The sequence below is a fragment of the Callithrix jacchus genome, chromosome 4 (assembly GCF_049354715.1).
Source record: "Callithrix jacchus isolate 240 chromosome 4, calJac240_pri, whole genome shotgun sequence".
Lineage (NCBI taxonomy): Eukaryota > Metazoa > Chordata > Mammalia > Primates > Cebidae > Callithrix > Callithrix jacchus.
Window position 1 is genome coordinate 130,584,692 of NC_133505.1, and position 12,325 is coordinate 130,597,016.

At 38.0% G+C, this 12,325-nt stretch overlaps 1 protein-coding gene and 1 non-coding gene across 20 annotated transcripts in view; one reads left to right on the top strand and one right to left on the bottom strand.

Moving 5' to 3' along the window:
• Positions 1–12,325, top strand: part of NKAIN2 (sodium/potassium transporting ATPase interacting 2) — a 1,060,472-nt gene that overhangs the window by 215,618 nt on the left and 832,529 nt on the right. The gene's annotated exons all lie outside the window — the stretch shown is intronic.
• LOC118153236 (U6 spliceosomal RNA) lies at positions 8,073–8,179 on the bottom strand. Its single transcript, XR_004742493.2, has one exon. It is a non-coding gene; the product is annotated as a U6 spliceosomal RNA (small nuclear RNA).

Sequence of the window (12,325 nt, forward strand, 5' to 3'; positions counted from 1 at the left end):
AGGGTTCAAATACCTCCCATTGAGTCTCTCCCATGACATGTGGGAACAATGGGAGCTACAATTTGAGATGAGATTTGGATGGGGATACAGACAAACCATAGCATTCCTCCTGTGGCCCCTCATGTGCCCACATTTCAAAACCAATATGACTTCCCAACAGTCCCCAAAAGTTTTAAGTCATTTCAGAATTAACTCAAAAGTACATAGTCTCTTCTGAGAAAAGGCAAGTCCCTTCTGCCTATGAGCCTGTAAAATCAAAAGCAAGTTAGTTACTTCCTATATACAATAGGTGTACAGGCATTGGGTAAACACAGCCATTCCAAATAGGAGAAATTGGCCAAAACGAAGGGGCTATAGGCCCCATGCAAATCCAAAATCCAATGGGGCAGTCAAGTCTTAAAGCTCGAAAATGATGTCCTCTGATTTAGTGGCTCACATCAAAGTTATGCTGATGCAAGAGGTGGGCTCCCTGGCCTTCCGCAGCTCTGCCTCTGTGGCTTTGCAGAGTACAGCCCCCCTCCTGGCTGTTTCCACAGGTTGGCATTTAGTGTCTGTGGCTTTTCCCAGTGCACGGTTCAAGCATTTGGAGAATCTACCATCCCAAGTGCCCCAGTGGGGACTCTGTGTGTGGGCTCACACCCCATGTTTCCCTTCTGCACTGCCCTAGCAGAGGTTGTTCATGGGGCTCTGCCCCTGCAACACACCTTGGCCTGGACATTTAGGCATTTCCATACTTCCTCTGACATCCAGGCAGAGGTTCCCAGACCTCAATTTTTGACTTCTTTGCACTCACAGGCTCAACATCACATGGAAGCTGTCAAAGCTTGGGGCTTCCATCCTCTGAAGCCGCAGCCTGAACTGTCTGTACCTTGCCACATTTAACCATGGCTAGAGCAGCTAGGACACAGGGCATAAAGTCCCTAGGTTGCACAAAGTGGAGGGTGTGGTGGGGGAGGTCCTGAGCCCAAGGACCTTCTAAGCCTTGTGCCTGTGATGGGAGGGGCTGCCACAAAGATCTCTGACATGCCCTGGAGATATTTTTTTCCCGTTTTGTCTTGGTGATTAACATTTCGTTCCTAGTTACTTATGGAAATTTCTGTGGCTGGCTTGAATTTCTCCTCAGAGTTTTTTTCCTATTGCATCCTCAGGCTGCAAACTTTCCAAACTTTTCTGCTTTGCTTCCTGTTGAATGCTTTGCTTCTTAGAAATTTCTTTTCCCAGATACCCTAAATCATCTCTCTCAAGTTCAAAATTCCACAGATCTCTAAGACAAGGGCAAAATGCCACCAGTCTCTTTGCTAACACATAACTAGGAGTCACTTTTGCACTAGTTCTCAACAAGTTCCTCATCTCCATCTGAGGCACCTCAACCTGGACTTCATTGTCCATATGACTATCGACGTTTTGGTCAAAATTATTCAAAACTCTCTAGAAAGTTCCAAAATTTTCCATATTTTCTTGTCTTCTTCTAAGCCGTCCAAACTGTTCCAGCCTCTGCCTGTTACCCAGTTCCAAAGTCACTTCCACATTTTTGGGTATCTTTACAGTAGCACCCACCTCTACCAGTACCAATTTACTGCATTAGTCTGTTTTCATGCTGCTAATAAAGACGTACTTGGGACCGGGTAATTTACAAAGCAAGAGATTTAATGGATTTACAGTTCCACATGGCTGGGTGGGTCTCACATTCATGGCAGAAGGCAAAGGAGAAGCAAAAGCATGTCTTACATGATGGCAGGCAAGAGGGAGTATGAAGGAGAACTCTCCTTTATAAAACCATCAGATCTCATGAGATTTATTCACTGTCACAAGAACAGCATGGGAAAGACCCATCCCCATGATTCAATTACCTTCCACTGGGTCCCTCCCACAACACGTGGGAATTATGGAAGCTAAAATTCAAGGTGAGATTTGGGTGGGGACACAGCCAAACCATATCACCTTGGTACCATTTCTTGCCATAAAATGTAACCAATTAGGACTTGAATGTTAATATTCCTGCCTTTATATGTAGCTCTTATAATATTAAAGTGAGATTACCTTGATTTTTTTTTTTCCAGAGAGTAATTTTCTGCATACCTCAACATCGGGGTGAAAAAAGACTGTTGAAGTGAGATGTTTTCTGACATGAGAATCATAAATATAAAATTTACTTGCTTTAAGGGTCTTTGATCTTGAATGTAATGTAAATTAAGTCAAGTTTGAAAACAAGCTTTTTCTAAATCTTTGAGTCTACTTCCTAGAGTAGTAAGCTCTTCTTGGTTATCTTTTTCTGTCTTTTTTTTTTTTTTGTAAGAAAAAATATTTTAGTAAAAACATAGTAAACATGGATAATCTTCTAGAAAGGATTAAGATTTTATATGCCTTTCAATATAAGTATGTATATTTGGAGGGAACTGTGCATCTCAGTTGTGGAAATTTATTTGTTTTTTCATCAGCATAGAGATAAATTAATTCATTAATATTGTCTGAAACTGTAACAAATTCTTGATGTGATCCCCCTCCTGTCCTCATTGGGGATAACCATTCTTCTCCATTATAACTAAATAGTCTTATTTGTTTTATATAAGACATATTCTCTGTTGAAATTCATTCTGATGAAAACTGTGTTCAATGCAAGATATTAAAATGTAACTTATTAGTGGCTATTCCTATTAATAAACTTGAATAGTCTCAATGTTGCAGAAGACAGGCCTTGCATTGCCTTTTTATTCATTTTCTTTAATACCATTGTTCATATATACTGGAAGTATCACTTTGAGGGATCTCTCTTTGCTTCCTTATAATATTTGAACAGAGAAGGCAGCAGGAAGCAGAGGCGCCTTTTTTTCCTCTGAGACCCTGTGAAGTGTACATCTGTACCTATGCCATCTATGCTTGTTCTTTGAATTTCCAAAAGCCAATGTGAAAATGGGTCATTCTGTTCTTGGTAAAGGAGTAATATTCTTCCTGCCAAAATTCATGGATATCACATCATTCAAATTATTGATTAGTATCTTTTTCATACTTATATTAGAACAGAACATTGAGACTTTTATTGGATCCATTCCTTTTGCCTCATTTCTTCTTGTACAGTTTATCCTAAAATGAAGATCAGGGACAATACTGCTTGGTGTTCTAACTTCTGTGTTTGTCCCTTTAGCATATTTTTAGATTACAGAAGTAGCATAAAATCTGAGTTTTCTGTCCAGCTTCTACACATTTCAGGGAAGAGTTTATTATACCCAGTATAGAATTAAAGATTTAAAGTAGACTACATCACAAAAAGCATATTGTGTTTGATGCTGAAATATTTTTAAAAACTATGAAATTTGAAAATTTATATCTAATAAGTTTAACAGTTCTGAATTCCACTGTATCTGTTAAGGAAACTGAGATACTTGATATAATGAAACTGAGGCAGTGAATTTCGGTTTTTGTAAACTGTTTATAAATTATTTATATCATTAGAACACAATACAAAATTGAAGAAAAGATTAATAAAAAGGCCCCTCTCAGAAAACTTAAAGGAAACATAAAAGTTGCAACATTTATTGGTTGTAACTGAAGAAATAGAAATAGTTTTTCACAGCTGCTATTTATTATTTATGTGTGGGAGGACTTTAAAAAAAAATTTTTTTTATTTTTTTGAGACAAGATTTTCACTCTTGTTGCCCAGGCTGGAGTGCAATGGCATGATCTTGGCTCACTGTAACCTCTGCCTCCCAGGTTCAAGTGATTCTCCTGCCTCAGTCTCTCCAGCAGCCAGATTACACGCCTGGGCCACCATACCTGGCTAATTTTTGTATTTTTAGTAGAGATGGGATTTCACCATGTTGGCCAGGCTAGTCTCGAACTCCTGACCTCAGGTGATCCAACTTTCTCGACCTCTCAAAGTACTGGGATTACAGGCATGAGTCACCACACCCAGGCTGGTAGGACATTTTTTTTAAAGAGAGAGGGAAACAATGCTATGGAATATATAACCATCACTCCTCATTCATTTACTCTCACAAATATTTACTGAATACTGTGTACTGTAAGTAAAATTGAGTGAAAGAACAATCTTTGCCTTTCTAATCTAATTCTTTTCTTTTTTTTTTGAGACAAAGTCTCACTCTGTCTCCCAGGCTGTATTGCAGCAGCCTGATGTTGGCTCACTGCAATCGCTGCCCCCTGAGTTCAAGCGATTCTCTTGCCTCTGCCTCCCAAGTAACAGTCACCTGCCACCATATCCGGCTAATTTCTGTATTTTTCAGTAGAGACAGGGTTTCACCATGTTGGCCAGGCTGGTCTCAAACTCCTCACTTCAGGTGATTTACCCACCTTGGCTTCTCTAAGTGTTGGGTTTACAGGTGTGAGCCACCACGCCATGCCTTTAACTGTGCTTTTTAAATTGAATAATCTAACTCAGATAACAGTGAAATTATAGGCCATGGGATTTTTCAATATAGGGATACACTATATTATGACTAAACAAGTACACATTTTAAAAGTTTGATTAGTAGGCACACACACAACAACAACAACAACATTTAGCATGTGTATGTGTGTGTAAAACGGTATATATTTTTGTTTTTTATGTAAGGACACTTTAGTCTTTTGAAAGAGGGTTACAAACCAACATAAAGCCATTTATCTTACATTAACTAGTATATGAATTAATAAATTGAGAGTATTTAATTTCTCCTCTCCAGACTTAAAGACTAGTAATAATTATTACCTATATTAAGTTCTTTCAATTTGGGTAATATGTTTATTGTATTACCTATTCATATTTTAATATGTTACTGTGAATACTGTCTTCTCCAATGATGGGAAATTTTTCTTTCTAAAAGTGACTCAGAAGGCAACTTTCATATTTTTTTATCTACATTTTATATGTTTCTTGAAACATATAAAGATACATTTTTAAATGAAAATGCAATTTAAAATTTTTGCCTAAAGGCTTATAAATCTCTCTTCCTCATCACTATATGTCTATATATCTATATCTGTACAGATATGGGCCTTTGGGGCAATTTGTTAAAAAAATTCCATCCCTCCCCTTTGCATGAGATTTATTTGAAAGTTAATTGAACCCATGTAAAATGTAGGCATTTGGTAATCACACTCTTTGCCTAGGTGGATATAAAATTTAGTTCTAATTCTAATGTATCCCCACAATTTTAACCATTTATTTTAAAATGTAATAAAAGGGAAATAAACAATAACTTATTCAGTTCTCTTCCATTTACAACCAAGGGTTAGAAAAGCCAAATTCAGTCAGCTCAGGATGAGTTATTTACAAATCAACCTACTTGGAAACAGATTAGCAATTTAAATGACTAAGTTAATAAGATCCAATTATAGCTAATTTGCCCATCCTTTCTTTCCTTTGCCCTCCCACAGGCTTCAGAATATGACTGCCTTGCATGAATTCCTGGGAGCAATGGGAAAGTTTGTGGGGCAGGCGAGTTTGCAAGAAAAATAAACACAGTCACATTTATTATTACATTTGTTTCAGCTATACTGGACTATGCAGCCTGGCAGTATGTGGGAGCACCAGCATAGCCCACGTCTCTCAAAGTTCTAAATTTTTCAGTTAAAGATTATAGACATACGTATACTTATATATATATATGTGTGTGTATCTAAAAAGTACGTATTTTTTTCAGTAGCGATTACAAGCAACCTCTACTACTAGTGTACCAGATGGGATAAGGAAAGGATTGATACAGAAAAAACATCTGAGATTTTACACACACACACACACAGCATTATATATAATATTCGAGCACATATTCATGTGTCTACACATATGTAAAATGTTATTCTGATTCCTTGATTTCCTTCCTCTCTTCACTGGCTCACTTTTCTTAATACTCCTTCAATTCACAATTCTCCCACTTTGTTTTCATACTCCCTATTCTCTGTCATTTTTTGAAGCTTTTTCGTTTCTTAGCCTTTAATCGTGTAATTCCCTTCCATCTTTCAAATACTAAATCCTCCTTAAAACTTTTTTGAAAGCCTACCTTTGTTCATTTTTATGTCAACATATATGCCTCTACAATGTTAACTCATTGATGTTTATAAACATCTTAGTTATATTATTTAAGAAATATAAGACTGGGCGCGGTGGCTCACACCTGTAATCCCAGCACTTTCGGAAGCTGAGACAGGCGGATCACAAGGTAAGAGTTTGAGACCAGGTTGGCCAATGTGGTGAAACCCTGTCTCTATTTAAAAAACACAAAAATTAGCTGAGCATGGTGGCGTGTGCCTGTAGTCCCAGCTACTCAGGAGATTGAGGCAAGAGAATCCCTTGAACCTGGGAGGAGGAGGTTGCAATGAGTTTAGATCGTGCCACTGCACTCCAGCCTGGGCAACACAGTGAGACTCCATCTCAAAAAAAAAAAAAAAAAAAGAAATGTCAGATTATCAGTAATAATATATTTTAAATGTATGAGCTTTTAAATGATTTTTTATTATTGCAGGACAGATTAACTTTACATTGATTTTTCTCATTACCTTTGCTAATATACATCTGTATTTTATTTATTTTGCCAAGCACTGAGTTTTTCAAGAAAGATACTTACATATTCATTTTACAGTTTTGTACTTGAAAAGCTACAGGATGTGAAGCCAAATAGTTGAGGGATTTGGGGATTGGCATTACCAAGAAAATTAACAAATATGGCCTCTAGAGCTTAGAAGCAGCCTCTACTAGTGTGTATTAGATGGGGTAAAGAAAAGAAAGAACTGATACAGAAAAACCATCTGAGATTTATGTTTAGGGATGTGATAGAACAAAGCAGCCTTAAGAATTGTTAAATAATTAAAATATCTTTCAGATAACAAAAAGTAGAAATGGGGTACAACTGGTTAAATAAAATGGGAAAGATGGTTTGTCAATTAAGAAACTACGATCTGGCCGGGCGCGGTGGCTCAAGCCTGTAATCCCTGCACTTTGGGAGGCCAAGGCGGGTGGATCACGAGGTCAGGAGATCGAGACCATCCTGGTCAAGGTGGTGAAACCCCATCTCTACTAAAGATACAAAAAATTAGCTGGACATGGTGGTGCGTGCCTGTAATCCCAGCTACTCAGGAAGCTGAGGCAGGAGAATTGCTTAAATCCAGGAGGCGGAGGTTGCGGTGTGCCGAGATCGTGCCATTGCACTACAGCCTGGGTAACAAGAGCAAAACTCCGTCTCAAAAAAAAAAAAAAAAAAAAAAAAAAATACGATCTGCACTTATCCAGATCACTTTTGGTATGTATAAGAAAGAAGAAATATTTCAAGTTTGCTGATTATTTTTAGCATTAATTAATCTTTTGGTTTAGACAGTAGATTATATTTCCCTGATTGAGGAAATGATAAACACATAATTTAATATGTATATTAAGTCATACCTATCAGGTTAGCCCTCAGAATGTTTGCTGGATATAATATTTCTTACATCCATATCATTATATTTTAACATTATTTATTGGCCTTTAGAAAAGGATTTGTAATGAATTAGAATGCATAAAGTGAATTTTAGAACCACGCACCTGCTGGAGGTGGGCCTTTTCCACTGCTAAGTTACACAGTCAAAACAAGCCCTTCCATGTTGGAGAATATGTTCTTTAAAAAAATAAAGAAGGAAATTAAAATGAATATTTAGTACATGCAAGGATATATAGGAAATAATGTATATTTGTTTATTAGGCTCATTTTTTATACTGAAATGATCAGTTTTAGATAAAACAGATCGTAAGATTATCAGATTATTAATATCCATGATTATCAGACAATAGTCACAAAAATGAGAAAAGTTACAACTTAGCCACTTTAACAGAGTGCTTTTCCTAATAAAATTATGAAAGTATGTTTTAGATAATTCATTACTAATATACATGCATTTTAGAAATAGTCCATGCTAAGGATAAGATGCCTCAGAATTATGTGTGTATGTAGGAAATCTAGAGTACAGGGAAATTCTGTTTTCTTAGATTGGCTATTCCAAGGCCAATTATTGGGTAGGGTTATTGTACTTAAGTCACTAATACATACCTGTCCATATCTATTCTTTGTTTGTAAAGATTTTTTTTTCTTTTTCTTTTTTTTTTTTTTTTTAATATGGAACTCTTCACGAATTTGCGTGTCATCCTTGCGCAGGGGCCATGCTAATCTTCTCTGTATCATTCCAATTTTAGTATATGTGCTGCCGAAGCGAGCAACTTTGTTTGTAAAGTTAAGGTTTTGAGGTAGTCGTTATTTCTTCTAGTACTCAACTCACAAATACTGTGTATTGATAGTCTGAGACATGCATCCAGAGATGGGATTCATGATACATGTGGTTCTGTTCTTTTCCCGAAACAATATACACAGAGCTCTAGAGGAATGTTGATATCACAACAGCACAAAGAACACCTCCCAGTGTTCTGACAGTGAAGCCTAGATGAGAAGCAATGAATGGAAAGGAAGAATGAATGTCCTAAAGGAGTAGAACTATATTCTTTCTCTCATGGCCCTTCCTTCAAGTATGTTGTTAACTGGTCAAAGGGAATAAAGTTCCAGCTAGGTTGAGTAAGTTCTGGATAATATCTATGGTGTATCATGATGACCACAGTTAATGATAATGTATTATATACTTGAAATTTGCTTAAAGTAGATTTAAGTGTTCTTACCATGATAGACATAAGTATGTGAGGTGATGGATAAGTTAATTAGCTTGGTGTGTGAAGAAGTCACATTGTTCACTGTAAATAAAAAGCAGTAAGAAGACAACACCTTGGAATTGTGGGGATCCAGAACATGATGCCCTAGAATATGGCCCCTTGACAGCTGAGAAAAGTACAGAGCAAGTTACTCTGATCTGCTCCTGCCTTTCTCTTCTGAAGCAAGTTCATAAAAGAATTCTCTGACCTATCTTGCCTAAAAGTGAGTATAACACCTTCATTCCTGAGAGGTCCTGCTCTGCACCTGGGTTGGAAGGATTATTGTACTGAGACAAGGAAATAATTTGAACAAACAGGCCTTGCTGAAGTTTCCTACTGTTTATTACCGTTAGATTCCACCCCTTATTGTCTAATCATGTTTCTCTAAAACTATCCAGTTATTTCATCAGACTTAGCATGAAAGAAGTAGAGTTTTGAGGTCTTTGGGTCTTTATTTTGAAGGTTCCTGTGTTATGTAAAACTTTCATTACATGAATTTGTCATGCTTTTACTGATCTGTCTTTTGTTTCAGGAGTCTCAGCTATGACCCTTGCAATGCGTAAGGAAAATGTATTTTTCTCTTCTACAGTATTCATACCCATGTTTTGCTAACATTCTCTTAACCAAATTAGTGAATTTCAGGGATGTTGATTTCCATAGTATCTCAGTTGATTATTCCCAGTAACTCTTTCTGAGAATTACCTTGTTTTTCAATACTCCTTTCCTTTTATCATCAGTAAACTATAATATGTTCTAGCTATTGTGCTAAATATGCATCTCATCTGTGAATAATCCTAGCTATTTGAAGTAAGCCTGTAAAGGAATGGCAAATCTGGGGCATTCGTGACACTATTCCCCTCTCCTGCTTTTAAAAGACACTTACCATCAATCATTGCTTTCTTTTTCCCACTGAACTATACAGGCATCACAGTTGTTCTTGACCTTGCGTTCAGACAGCCACTAATGATCAATCAGTGTTAGCACAAACTTCTTGGATATCATTTTTCAATATGGCCACATTATCATCTTAAAATCAAATCCTGACCTCATTTTGCACTTTGGTTATCGCTCCTTGGTTTCTCCTTTCCTTAACTAAGCTCTTTGAAAGAGTATCTGCGCTAGATGGCTCCTTCCACCCTTCACTTTTACTATTCAACACATTGTGGTCTAGTATGTGTCTACTGCTCCATTGAAGCTCTGCTGAGAAGCCCAAGTTGTACAGATCTTGTAGCCACTGTGTTTCTGCCTCAAATCTTTTTCTTCCCTGAGCTTGCTCCTACTTTCTCTTCTGTTTCTGTCTTCTGACAACTCATGAACTGCCTACTCCTTAGCAGTTGTTTTCCTTGGGATGTGCTTTGTCAATCTATGTTACTCTCAGGAGTTTAATTATCACTCTTTGTTTGAAGACAGTCAAGTCTATATCCCCTGCCTTAGCCTGTTCTCTGATGTTTATTTAGTCTTGTATATCAAAATATCTAGTGACCATATCTTCTGAGTAATCCACCGGAAACTCACATGTATCATTTACACATCCTGTAATCTGCTTCCTACAGTGATGATAATCATCAGCCAATCATGCTTAGTTTGCTGGACACAGGCATTATCCATCACTCTTTGACATACCTCTTTCACATCTAATGAATCAACTATCAAATTCCAAATTAACTCCAAATAGTTCTTAATTATTTTCTCCCTCTCTATTTCTTGTCACCACTACTCTAACTCAAAGCTTATAATTTTTTAGCTAATCTCCTACTATCTCATTCTACCAGCCTTATATCCATTCTTTGGACTTCAGTTAAGAAAACTAAATGTATTTTGAATAAACATCCAACCATACCATTCACTTAATCAAAATGTGTGAATTCCTCTGTAGTACTTACACAATAAAGACAAGTCTTCCTAGCATAAAATAAATAGCCCTCCATGATCCAAATCATCCTAACTGTATCGTTTAGACTATAATGATACTGGAAGATATGTTGCTCTTTGCACAAAACACGGCATTCCTGACTTTATGTCTTCACCCTTAGTGCTACCTAGGATACCATTTCATTTTTCCTTTGCTGGTCTAACTTTTATGCATAATTTAGAATGCTCTCTATATACTTTATCCACTCTATATAACCTTCTCAGAGGTTTCATCTAGCTTTAAACCCTATTCTCTGAATGCCAATAGCAATTTTATTTTTCATGCAATGGGTTGCATCATATTTACATTTAACTTAAGTTGCTAATTTTATTTTATTTTATTTATTTTTTTGAGATGGAGTTTCGCTCTTCTTACCCAGGCTGGAGTGCAATGGTCCAATCTCGGCTCACCGCAACCTCTGCCTCCTGGATTCAGGCAATTCTCCTGCCTCAGCCTCCTGAGTAGCTGGGATTACAGGCACGTGCCACCATGCCCAGCTAAGTTTATGTATTTTTAGTAGAGACGGGGTTTCACCGTGTTGACCAGGATGGTCTCGATCTCTTGACCTCGTGATCCACCCGCCTTGGCCCCCCAAAGTGCTGGGATTACAGGCTTGAGCCACCCTGCCCGGCCATTTGCTAATTTTAGAATCTCCCTCTCAATGAGGAATGAAATGCAAGTTGATCAATTGCATTTAATGTTGGAGAACATAAGCATGCTGGCTATTAAGTAGGACCACAGTAATTGACACCATTTGAAAAGATAAGGAAGCACATAGCCTGGTTCTTCTCTATACTTTCCAAAATTGTTAATTTGATAAAATTCAGCAAACATTTATTGGTACCTACTGTGTGCCAGCCTTCAAGTTTATTACTTACAGGCCTAACAAAAACAAAATCACCATTGGTTTAGTTTAGAGAAGTGAGTTTTAGTATTAAAACAGAATTAATGTGCAGACAAGCCGGGATTCTTTAAGACAGGGATCCTCAACCCCTGGGCTACAGATTAGTACCAGTTTGTGGCCTCCTGTTAGGAACCAGGTAGAAGCAGCAGGAGGTGAGTGTTGGGAGAGCCAGTGAGGCTTCATCTGTATTTACAGCTGCTCCCCATTGCTTGCATTAATGTCTAAACTCTGCCTTCTTTCAAATCAGTGACAGCATTAGATTCTCATAGGAGTGAGAATTCTGTTGTGAACTGTGCATGTGAGAAATCTAGTTTGTGTGCTCCTCATAAGAATCTAATGCCAGAGGATCCAAGATGACTGAATAGGAACAGCTATGGAGTTCAGTTCCCAGCAAGAACAATGCAGAGGGTGAGTGCTGACCACATTTGCAAACAAGTTTTCATGGCCCACACACCAGGAGATTCCAGAGCCGAAAAGCACCATGTGTTTTCAGCATGGCTAGTTCTGTGGGTTGGCACACAGGAACTCATGCAAATCTGGGTGGCTGTTTCAACTGGCACCTGGAATGCCTGGGAGACAGAGCCACCCATTCAACTGAAAGGGAGGGGTCTGAGACAGGGAGCCAGCTGATCTGACTTGGCAGGTATCACCCCCACAAAACAAGCAATCTGAAGTGCTCTGGATTGAGAGTTTTGCAGCAAGTGCAGCTGGACCCAGGATGGTCCAGCTCAGTCGGGGGAAGGGCATCAGCCACTACCAAGGCAGTCTGCCAATACCGAGGCAGTTCACACAGTAGCTGGGCAGAGCCTGCAGCAGCTCAGCAACACCTCTGCTGTCAGACTGTGACTAG